The following is a 12,737-nucleotide window of genomic DNA, read 5'->3' as shown; positions in this document are numbered from 1 at the left end:
AGACAGGTTGAGGGCAGGTATCCGATGGAAACCTGAGATGGAGGGGAGATTGTTGCTTTTCTGTGAGAACTTTCTGAACAGTGGCAGGAGCAAGTTCCCCTCCCTGGGGTGAGAGGGCAGGATGAAACCATCTTCCACTCCCCACCGCCCCCACACACCCACTAGCACAGTTGGACTTCAGCAAACAACACAGAACCCCCAATGGAGGCTGGAGGCACTTGCACCAAACCCCACCACCCTGCACCCTGCAAGGGCATCTTTACTAGGGCAGGTTGGACTATGAGCCAGTGCAGTAGGCCTCTCCCCCAGTGGACCAACACAGTCCCCCACTTATACCAAATCTACTAATCATAGAGTGCTCCAAAACATCAACTTCAGTTATGGTGGAAATAGGACCAGGTTTGTTTGTTTATTTATTTATTTATTTATTTATTTATTTATTTATTTATTTATTTTTGTCTTTGGAATCAGGCTTATAGCTTTTTGTTTGCTTGTTTGTTTGTTTCTTTTTCTCAGTTTTTTAGATCAGACTTCTTTTTTTTCCCTCTTTTTCTTTGGAATCAGCCTTATCATTTTTGTTTGTTGGTTTGTTTGCTTTTTTTCTTCTTTTTCTTTTTTTTATCAGTTTTTTTTAATTGCTCTAATTTTAACAAACAAATCAAAGCACATCTTGCTAAAGGTCTGAACGCTCCCCACTGCAAGCAAGGAGGAACTCTGCAGAGGATTGACCTCTGGGAATGAGTGGACAAAACACAACAGCAGAGTGCACACAGCATACACCAGAAACTCTTCTTGAAGCAGTAGACCCTGGACAGTGTATGGCCCCTTTTTAATATAGCATTACTCTCAGTAGCAGGAAACATAAAAAGCTTTCATAACACTAAAAAACAAAACAAAACAAAACAAACAAAAAAACTCTAGACAAAATGACAAGATGGAGCAATCCTCCCCAAAAGAATGATAAAGAGGAAATCGTAGCCAAGGATTTGCTCTAAACAGATATAAGCAATATGTCTGAATAAGACTTCAGAACAACAGTCATAAGAATACTAGTTTGGCTTGAAGAAAGCATAGAAAACATCAGAGAAACACTTGCTATGAAGAAAAGAGACCTAAAAATTAGTCAGGTCAAATTAGAAAAAAAATGGTATTACTGAGATGCAAAACTGCCTGGATTTAATCACAATGAGGATGGAAAAAGCAGAGGAATGAATAGGTGATATAGAAGATAAACTTATGGAAAATAACAAAGTTGAAAAGAAGGGGGAAAAAACTATTAGATCATAAATATAGACATAGGGAACTCAGCGATTCCATAAAGCACAATAATATCTTATCACAGGATATCCAGAAGAAGAAGAGAGGGAAAAAGGGGCAGAAGGCTTATTTGAACAAATTATAGCTGAAAATTTCCCTAATCTGGGGAAGGAAATGTTCATTCAAGTCCAGGAGACACAAAGAACCCACCTCAAAATCAACAAAACAGGTTAACACTAAGATATATCATAGTGAAACTTGCAAAATACAAAGAAAAAAAATTCAAGAAGCAGCTAGGGACAAAAGGTCCTTAACCAACAAAGGTAGACACATGATCTTAGTGGCAGACCCATCTACAGAAATTGGGCAGGCCAGTAGAGAGTGCCATGATATATTCAATGTACTAAATAGGAAATATATGCAGCCCAAAACACTTTATCCAGCAAGGTTGTCATTCAGAATGGAAGCAGAGATAGATTTTCCCAGACAAAAATTAAAGGAGTTCATGAACACTAAACCAGCTCTGCAAGAAATATTAAAGGGGACTCTGTGAGTGAGAAAGAGAGACCAAAAGCAACAAAGACTAGAAAGGAACAGAGATAATCTACAGGAACAGTGACTTTACAAGTAATAAAATGGCACTAAATTCACATCTATCAATAATTACTCTGAATGTAAATGAACTAAATGCTCCAATCAAAAGACATAAGATATAAGAACAGAGGGGGGGAAAAAGACACATTGATATGCTCCTTACAAAAGACTCATTTTAGAAACAAAGACACTTCCAGATTGAAAGTGAGGAATGGAAAAACATTTATCGTGCTAATGGGCATCTAAAGAAAGCTGGAGTAGCCATACTTATAGCAGACAAACTAGATTTTAAAACAATGATTATAATAAGAGATGAAGAAGGGCACTATATCATAATAAAGGGTCTATCCAACAAGAAGATCTAACAATTGTAAATATTTATGCCCCCAACTTGGTAAGACCCAAATATATAAATCAATTAATAATAGTGCTTGCTTCGGCAGCACATATACTATAAATCAATTAATAATAAACTTAAACTCATTGATAATAATACAGTGATAGTAGGGTATTTTAGCATCTCACTTACAATAATGGACAAACCATCTAAGCAGCAAACCAACAAGGAATCAATGTCTTTGAATGACACACTGGACCAGAAGGACTTAACAGATAAATTTAGAGCACATCATACTAAAGGAGCAGAATACACATTCTTTATGAGTGAACATGGAACATTCTCCAGAATAGATCACATACTGGGTTACAAATCAGGACTCAACAAATACAGAAAGACTGAGATCATACCATGCATATTTTCAGACCACAAGGCTATGAAACTTGAAATCAGCCACAAGAAAAAATTTGGAAAGGCCACAAATACATGGAAGAAAGAACATCCTACTAAAGAATGAATGGGTTAACCAGGAAATTAAAGAAGAAATTAAAAAATACATGGAAGCAAATGAAAATGAAAACACAATAGTCCAAAACCTTTGGGATGCAGCAAAGGCAGTCCTAAGATGAAAGTATATAGCAATGCAGACCTTCCTCAAGAAGCAAGAAAAATATCAAATACACAACCCAACTTTACACCTAAAGCAGCTGGAAAAAGAACAGCAAATAAAGCCTAAAAACAGCAGAAGAAGGGAAATAATAAGATTAGAGCAGAAATAATTGATACAGAAACTTAAAAAAAAAAAAAAAAAACAGTAGAACATATCAACAAAAATAGCTGCTGGTTCTTTGAAAGAATTAACAAAATTGATAAGTGAGAAAAGACCCAAATTAATAAAATCATGAATGAAAGAGGAAAGACCACAACCAACACCACAGAAATACAAACAATTATACAAGAATATTACAAACAATTATATGCCACCAAATTGGGCAATCTGAAAGAAATGGATATATTCTTTGAAACATATAAACTACCAAAACTGAAACAGGAAAAAATAGGAAATCTGATTAGATGCATAACCAGCAAAGAAACTGAATCAGTAATCAAAAATCCCCCAACAAACAAAATCCAGGGCTGGATGACTTCCCAGGAGAATTCTACCAAACATTTAAGGAAGATTAATAACTGTTCTTCTGAACTATTCCAAAAAATAGGAAAACTTCTAAAATCATTCTATGAAGCCAGCATTACCTTGATTACAAAACCAGATGAAGACCACACTAAAAAGAATTACAAACCAATATCCCTGATGAATATGGGTGCAAAAATTCTCAACAAAATACTAGCAAATCAAATCCAACAATACTTTAAAAGAATTATTCACCACAGTCATAGGATTTAATCCTGGGTTTCAGGGGTGGTTCAATAACTATAAATTAATTACCATGATACACCACATTCATAAAAGAAAGGATAAGAACCATATTATTCTCTCAAAGTTGCAGAAAAAAAAAAACATTTAACAAAATACAGCATCTTTTCTTGGTCAAAACTCTCAAGAAAGTAGATATAGAAAGAACATAACTCAACATCATAAAGGCCATACACAAAAGACCCATAGCTAATATCATCCTCAATGGGGAAAAAAAAAAAAAGAAAGAAAGAAAGAAAGAAACCTGAGAGCTTTCCTCTAGGGTCAGGAACGGGATAGGGATGTCTGCTCTCATCACTGTTGTTCAACATAGTCCTGGAAGTTCTAGCCTCAGCAATCAGACAACAAAATAAAAGACGTCCAAATATGCAAGGAAAAAGTCAAACTTTCACTCTTCACAGATAACATTATACTCTATGTAGAAAACCTGAAAGATTCCACACACAAAAAAAATATTGCTAGAATTGATATTTGAATTCAGCTACATCACAGGATATAAAATCAGTGTACAGAAATCTGTTGCATTTCTATACACCAATAATGCAGCAGCAGAAAGAAAAATCAAGGAATCCATCCCATTTACAATTGCACCAAATACCATAAGATGCCTAGGAATAAACCTAACCAAAGAGGTGAAAGATCAATACTGTGCAAACTATAGAACACTTATAAAAGAAACTGAAGATGACACAAAGATATGGAAAAGCATTCAATTGGTCATGGATTGGAAGAACAAACACTGGGGAGGCAAGATGGTGAAAGTAGGGGACCTCATTTCATCTGGTCCCTCGAATTAATTGGATATCTATCAAACCATTCTGAATACCCATGAATTCAGCCTGAGAGATAAGAAAATATATCTAGAACTTTACAAGCAGAAAAACAACTTTTTGCAAGGTAGGAGGTACAGAGTCGTGAATCTGTGGGGAAATAATGGAAGATAAATGGAGCAGGGATGGAGTCTTTATAGCTGGCTACTGGAAAATGATATAACACTAGAGTGCAAATTTGGAACCCTTAGAAATCTGCTCTACTGAGAGACATCCCTTTCTGAAAGATGCTTGGGGGATGAAAAGGGCAGAATTCTGGGTGGGTCACTGTGGTCTCAGGATTCCAGGAGACACAGAAAGAATGGGGGTGCCTGAACCGATAGAGTATGCAAGCAGTGGAGCAGGGAAACTGGTTATGGTCAGCGAGCCCAGGAGGGAATCTCAGCTCTGGTCTCCATAAACCATGAGCCAGGCCAATAAGGAGACGGCTCTTTGCCTGAGCACCCTGAAAAGGACTGGAATGTGTGGGCCATTTACCATCCCCTGGGAGGGACAAAAGGGCTGTGCCCACGACTGGGCAACACCTCTCAGGGTAGTGGTGGCCCTGGAAAGGACAGTAGGGTGGCACCCAGCCATGATCCGGGAACAGAGGAGCAGGGTGCAGGTGGGAGCCCACAACTGCTTGCAGTCACAAAGACACAAACCTCAGTGATGCTCCCAGGTCCCTGGGATGCCCCCTGGGAGGATTGCAGTGGGCATGAACAGTGGGACTCTGCAGAGTTTGGCACACACAGAAGTGGAAACTGGTTGCCCTGGAGGGTTTATTGAAGAGGGAGACCACAATATACAGGCATGGCCATTTTTGCTCTGACCCTCTGAAGAGGCTAGAAAAGCCACGAAGGGAAAAAAGCCACAAAGATGACCAGCTTACATTGAGCCCATCCCCCTGACAAGGGGTGGGGCAACTCTGCCCAGGTAAAGACACCTGAGAAAGCAGCACAGCAGGCCCCTCCCCAAGAAGACAGACTGGAAGAACAGGTAAATGACAAGCTTATGGATCCCAAAATGTAAAACTCCTGCACCGGAGGCAAATAGTATATTGAGCTCTAGTTGTTTCCTAGCAACTCGTTTTCCCTTCAGTCTAAAATTTTCCATTTCTTTGTCTTTTTTTTTCCCCTTTTTCCTGTTTCAACCAGATTCTTATTTTACCAACTTATTTTTTTAAGTTGCTTTTTAACTTTTATTTTTTCACATCACATTTTATAGCTGTATGCTTCATTCTAGTCCTTTTTCCACTCTACTTAATTTTATATATAAACATATATGTAATTTTGCTTTCTTTGTAATTTTGGGATGTAGTGTCTTCTTTTTTTAATTTTTTATTATTTATTTATTTATTTATTTATTTATTTATTTATTTATTTATGGATGTAGTATCTTCTAACACAGAGACCAAAACTCAATCAGGAACAAGTGGATCACCCTGCTTTGTCCACCCTGTGACATTATAGTCTCTCCCTGGCTTTTTATTGTTTTGTTTCATTTTGGCTTTGTTTGCTTTCCTGTAGTGTCTTCTGACCAATTTGGATTTTTTCTAGGGTGCATTTTGCTTGGGTCATAGATGATATTTTGGACTCTGTTCATTCACTCAACCATCATTCCTGGGCAGAATGACTAGAAGGAGGAATTCAAAACAAAGGAAAGAACCAGAGGCAATATTCTCTGCCACAGAGCTAATTGATATGGATATAAGCAAGATGTCAGAGATGGAATTCAGGATAGCAATTATAAATTTAATAGCTAGGCTTGAGAAAAGCATAAGTAATAGTACAGAATTTCTAAGGGCAGAAATGAGATCTAATCAGGCTGAACTTAAAAATGCTATGAAAGAGATGCAGTGTAAATTGGATGCTCTAGCAGCTAGGGTCAATGTGGAAGAAGAGAGAATAAGTGATCTAGAGGACAGGCTGATGGAAAGGAAGGAACTTGAGGAAAAGAGAGAAAGACAGCTAATAGCCCATGAAGAAAGGCTTCAAGAATTTAATGATGCCTTAAAAAAAATAAAATAAAAAAAAAATAATGATGCCTTGAAATGAACCAGTGTCAGAATTATTGGGATTCCAGAAGGCATAGAAAAAGAAAGAGGGATAGAAAGTATATTGGGGCAAATCCCATGGCTGAGAACTATCCTAATCTGGTGAAGGGAACAAGCATTCATGTCCAAGAGGCAGAGAGGGCCCTCCCAAAATCAATAAAAATAGATCAACAACCTGACATAATAGTAAAGCTTGCAAATCTTAGAACCTAAGAAGATATCGTGAGGGCAGCTAGGTAGAGGAAGTTCCTTACATATGGAGGGAGGACCATCAGAATAACATCAGACCTATCCACAGAAACCTGGCAGGCCAGAAAGGGCTGGCAAGATATATACAAGGTACTAAATGAGAAGAACATGCAGCCAAGAATACTTTATCCAGCAAGGCTATCTTTCAGAATGGATTGAGAGATTATGAGCTTCCAGGACAGACAGAAACTGAAAGAATGTGTAACCACCAAGGCAGCCCTGCAAGAAATATTAAGGGGGCTGCTGTAAGCAAAGAGAGACCCAACGAGTAACATAGACCAGAAAGAAACAGAGACAATCTACAGGAGCTTGAACTTTATAGGCAATACAATGGCACTAAATTCATATCTTTCAATGGTTACTCTGAATGTAAATGGGTGAAATGCTCCAACTAAAAGACATAGGGCATCAGATTTGGATGAAGAAATAAGACCCATTCATAAGCTGTCTGCCAGAGACTGATTTTAGACCTAAAGACACACCCAGACTGAAAGTGAGGGGATGGAGAACCATTTACCACGCTAATGGACCTCAAAAGAAAGCTAGGGTAGCTTCATATCTTCATATCAGATAAATTAGATAAATCAGATCAAATCAGATAAATTAGATTTTAAAATAAAGATGGTAATAAGAGACATAGAGGGACACTATATTCTACTTAAAGGGTCTATCCAACAAGAAGATCTAGCAATTGTAAATATCTATGCCCCCAAGGTGGGAGCAGCCAATTATATAAACAAATTACTAACTAAATTAAGAAACATATTGATAATGATGCATTAATAGTAGGGGACTTCAACACCCCATTCACAACAATGGGCAGATCATCTAACAAGGAAACAAGGGCTTTGAATGATACACTGGACCAGGCAGACTTCCCAGATATATACAGAACATTCCACCATAAAACAACAGAATGCTTATTCTTCTCTAGTGCACATGGAAATTCCTCCAGAATAGATCACTTAGTGGGTCACAAATCAGGTCTCAATGAATACCAAAAGATTGAGATTATTCCCTGCATATTTTCATACCAACAATGTTTGAACCTGGAACTCAGTAACAAGAACAAAATTGGAAGGAATTCAAACACTTGGAGGTTAGAGTATCCTGCTAAAGAATGAATGGGTCAATGAGGAGATAAATGAAGAACTTAAACAATTCATGCAAACTAATGAGAATAAAAACAGATTGGTCCAAAACCTATGGGATAGAGCAAAGGTGATCCTAAGAAGGAAATACATAGGAACCCAAGCAAACCAATTTAATTCAAAAAATTAGAAAAATCCCAAATACACAACCTAACCCTACACCTAAAAGACCTGGAGAAAGAAGAGCAAATAAAACCTAAACGAAGCAGGAGAAGAGAAATAATAAAGATTAGAGCAGAAATCAATGAAGTGGAAGCCAGAAGAACAGAAGAACATATCAACAAAACTAGAGGCTGGTTCCTCGAAAGAATTAAATAAGATCGATAAACCTCTGGCCAGACATAGCCAAAGGAAAAGAGAAAGAACCCAAATCAATAAAATCATTAATGAAAAGGGAGAGATCATGACCAACACCAAAGACATACAGACAGTTATAGGACATATTATGAGCAACTATATGCCAACAAATTAGGCAATCTGAAAGAAATGGATGAATTCCTGGAAACTTATAAACTACCAAGACTGACACAGGAAGAGGTAGAAAATCTGAACAGACCAATAACCAGAAACGAAGTTGCAGCAGTGACCAAAACCTCCCAAAAAACAAGAGTTCAGGGCCAGACAGCTTCCCTGGAGAATTCTACCAAACATTTAAAGATGAAATCGTACCTATTCTACTGAAGGTGTTCCAAAAAGTAGAAATGGAAGGAGAACTTCCAAATTCATTCTATAAGGCCAGCATTACCCTGATCCCAAAACCAGGCAAAGGCCCCATCAAAAAGGAGAATTACAGACCAATATCCCTGATGAACGTGGATGCCAAAATACTCATCATGATCCTGGCCAATAGGATCCAACAGTACATTAAAAGGATTATCCATCATGACCAGGTGGGATTTATTCCTGGGATGCAAGTGTGGTTCAACATTCGCAAATCAATCAATGTGATAGCGCACATTAATAAAAGACAAGAACCACATGATCCTCTCAATTGATACAGAAAAAGCATTTTTTTAAAAGATTTTATTTATTTATTTGACAGAGAGAGACACAGTGAGAGAGGGAACACAAGCAGGGGGAGAGGGAGAGGGAGAAGCAGGCCTCCCACCTAGCAGGGAGCCCAATGTGGGGCTTGATCCCAGGACCCTGGGATCACAACCTGAGCTGAAGGCAGATGCTTAATGACTGAGCCACCCAGGTACCCCCAGAAAAAGCATTTAAAAAAATACAGCATCCATTCTTTTTTTTTTTTAACTGTTTTTTTATTATGTTCAGTTAGCCAACATATAGTACATCATTAGTTTTTGATGTAGTGTTCAATGATTCATTAATTGAATAAAACACACAGTGCTCATCACAACATGTGACCTCCTTAATGCCCATCACCCTGTTACCCCATTTCACCACCACCTGACATCTGAAACCCTCAGTTTATTTCCTGGAGTCCAGTCTCTCATGGTTTGTCTCCCCCTCTGATTTCTTACCATTCAGTTTTCCCTTCCTTCCCTATGGTCCTCCATGATATTCATACGTTACACATATGAGTGAAGCCATATGATAATTGTCTTTCTCTGCTTGACTTATTTGACTTAGAATAACCCCCTCCAGTTCCATCCATGTTGATGCAAATGGTAGTTATTCATCCTTTCTGATGGCTGATTAATATTTCATTGTATAAATGACCACATATTTTTTATCCATTCATCTGTTGATGGACATCTCAGCTCTTTCCACAGTTTGGCTATTGTGGACATTGCTGCTATGAACATTGGGGTGCATGTGTCCCTTCATTTCACAACATCTGTATCTTTGGAGTAAATACCTAGTAGTACAATTTCTGGGATATAGGGTTAGCTCTATTTTTAACTTCTTGAAGAGCCTCCATACTGTTTTCCAGAGTGGCTGTACCAGCTTGCATTCCCATCCACAGTGTACGAGGATTCCCCTTTCTCCACGTCCTTGTCCAAATTTGTTGTTTCCTGCTTGTTAATTTTTGCCATTCTAACAGATGTAAGTTGGTATCTCACTGTGGTTTGATTTGTATTTCTTTGATGACTAGTGAGTGATGTTCAACATTTTTTCATGTGTCTGTTAACCATTTGTATGTATTATTTGAAGAAGTGTCTTTTTGTTTTGTTGACTGTTTCCTTTGCTGTGCAGAAGCTTTTTATCTTGATGAAGTCCCCAAAGTTCATTTTTGCTTTTGTTTCCCTGGCCTTTGGAGATGTGTCTTGAAAGAAGTTGCTGTGGCCAATGTGGAAGAGGTTATTGCCTATATTCTCCTCTAGGATTATGATGGATTCCTGTCTCACATTGAGGTCTTTCATCCATTTTGAGTATATCTTTGTGTATGGTGCAAGAGAATGGTCCAGCTTCATTCCTGCACATGTGGCTGTCCAATTTTCCCAGCACCATTTACTGAGGAGACTGTCTTTTTTCCATTCAATATTCTTTCCTGCTTTATCAAAGATTAGTTGACCATAACGTTGAGGGTCCATTTCTAGAGTGTCTATTCTGTTCCACTGATCTATGTGTTTTTTTGTGCTAATACCATGCTGTCTTGATGATCACAGCTTTGTAATATAGCTTGAAGTCAGACATTTTTTTAAGATTTTATTTATTTATTTGACAGAGAGAGACACAGAGAGAGCAGGAACACAAGCGTGGGGAGTGGGAGAGGGAGAAGCAGGCTTCCTGCAGAGCAGGAAGCCTGATGTGGGGTTTGATCCCAGGACCCTGGGATCATGACCTTAGCCGAAGGCAGACACTTAACGACTGAGCCACCCACGTGCCCTTGAAGTCAGACATTGTGATGCCCCCAAGTTTGCTTTTCTTTTTCAACATTCCTTTGGCTTTTCAGGTTTTTTTCTGGTTCCATACAAATTTTAGGATTGTTTCTTCCAACTCTGTGAAAAATGTCTGTAGTCTCTCTGATATGAAATGTCTCTTTGATAGAGATTGCATTGATTGTGTAGATTGCTCTGGGCAGTATAACATTTTAACAATGTTTATTCTTCTAATCCATGAGCATGGAATGTTTTCCATGTCTCTGTGTCCTCCTCAATTACTTTCTGCTTTATCAAAGATTAGTTGACAGTAACGTTGAGGGTCTGTTTCTAGAGTCTCTATTCTGTTCCATTGATCTATGTGTTTTTTTGTGCCAATACCATGCTGTCTTGATGATCACAGCTTTGTAATATAGCTTGAAGTCAGACATTGTGATGCCCCCAGCTTTGCTTTTCTTTTTCAATATTCCTTCAGCTTTTCAGGTTTTTTCTGGTTCCATACAAATTTTAGGATTGTTTCTTCCAACTCTATGACAAATGTCTGTAGTCTCTCTGATATGAAATGTCTCTTTGATAGAGATTGCATTGATGTGTAGATTGCTCTGGGCAGTATAACATTTTAACAATGTTTATTCTTCCAATCTATGAGTGTGGAATGTTTTCCATGTCTCTGTGTCCTCCACAATTACTTTAATAAGTGTTCTATAGTTTCTAGAGTACAGATTCTTTACCACCTTGGTTAGGTTTATTCCTAGACATGCTATGGTTTTTGGTGCAATTGCAAATGGGATCAATTCCTTAATTTCTCTTTCTTTAGTCACACTGTTAGTGTATACAAATGCAACAGATTTCTGTGCATTGATTTTGTATCCTGCCACGTTGCTGAATTGCTGTAATGAGTTCTAGTAATTTGTGGGTGGAGTAATTTGGGTTTTCCTCATAAAGTATCATGTCATCTGCAAAGAGAGATATTTTGACTTTTTCTTTGCCAATTTGAATGCCTTTTATTACTTTTTGCTGTCTGATTGCTGAGGCTAGGACTTCTAGTACTGTGTTTAACAAAGATGGCAAGAGTGGGCATCCCTTATGTCTTCCTGACATTAAGAGTAAACCTCTCAGTTTTTCCCCATTGAGAATGATATTTGCTGTGGGCTTTTCATAGATGGCTTTTATGATATCAAGGTATGTTCCCTCTATCCTTACACTCTGAAGAGTTTTAATCAGGAAAGAATGCTGTATTTTGTCAAATGTTTTTTCTGCATCAGTTGAGAGGATCATATGGTTCTTGTATTTTTCTTTTATTAATGTGCTCTATCACCTTGATTGATTTGTGAATGTTGAACCACCCTTGCATGCCAGGAATAATTACCACCTGGTCATGATTGATAACCCTCTTAATGTACTGTTGGATCCTATTGGCTAGGATCTTGTTGAGTATTTTCACATCCAAGTCCATCAGGGATATTGGTCTGTAATTCTCCTTTTTGATGGGGTCTTTGCCTGGTTTTGTGATCAGGGTAATGCTGGCCTCATAGAACCAATTTGGAAGTTTCCCTTCCATTGCTATTTTTTGAAACAGCTTCAGTAGAGTAAGTATGATTTCATCTTTAAATGTTCAGTAGAATTCCCCAGGGAAGCCATTTGGCCCTAGACTCTTGTTTATTGGAAGGTTTTTGATCACTGCTTCAATTTCGTTTCTGGTTATTGGTCTATTCAGATTGTCTGTTTCTTCCTGTTTCGGTCTTGGTATTTTATAAGTGTCCAGGAAGGCATCCTTTCCTTCCAGATTGCTTAATTTGTTGGCATATAGTTGGTGGTAATAATTTCTAATAATTGTTTCTATTTCCTTGGTGTTAGTCATGATCTCTTCCCTTTCATTCATGATTTTATTGATTTGGGTCTTTTCCCTTTTCTTTTGAATAAATCTGGCCAGAGGTTTATTGATCTTATTAATTCTTTCAAAGAACCAGTTTCTAGTATTGTTGATCTGTTCTACTGTTTATCTGGTTTCTATTTCATTGATCTCTGCTCTAATCTTTATTATTTATCTTCTCCTGGTTCCT

The sequence above is a fragment of the Mirounga angustirostris genome, unplaced genomic scaffold, assembly GCF_029215605.1.
Source record: "Mirounga angustirostris isolate CCGP_5_RB_7025 unplaced genomic scaffold, mMirAng1.0.hap1 SCAF_11, whole genome shotgun sequence".
In the NCBI taxonomy this organism is placed as follows: domain Eukaryota; kingdom Metazoa; phylum Chordata; class Mammalia; order Carnivora; family Phocidae; genus Mirounga; species Mirounga angustirostris.
Note: the sequence above shows the minus strand (reverse complement) of the source record.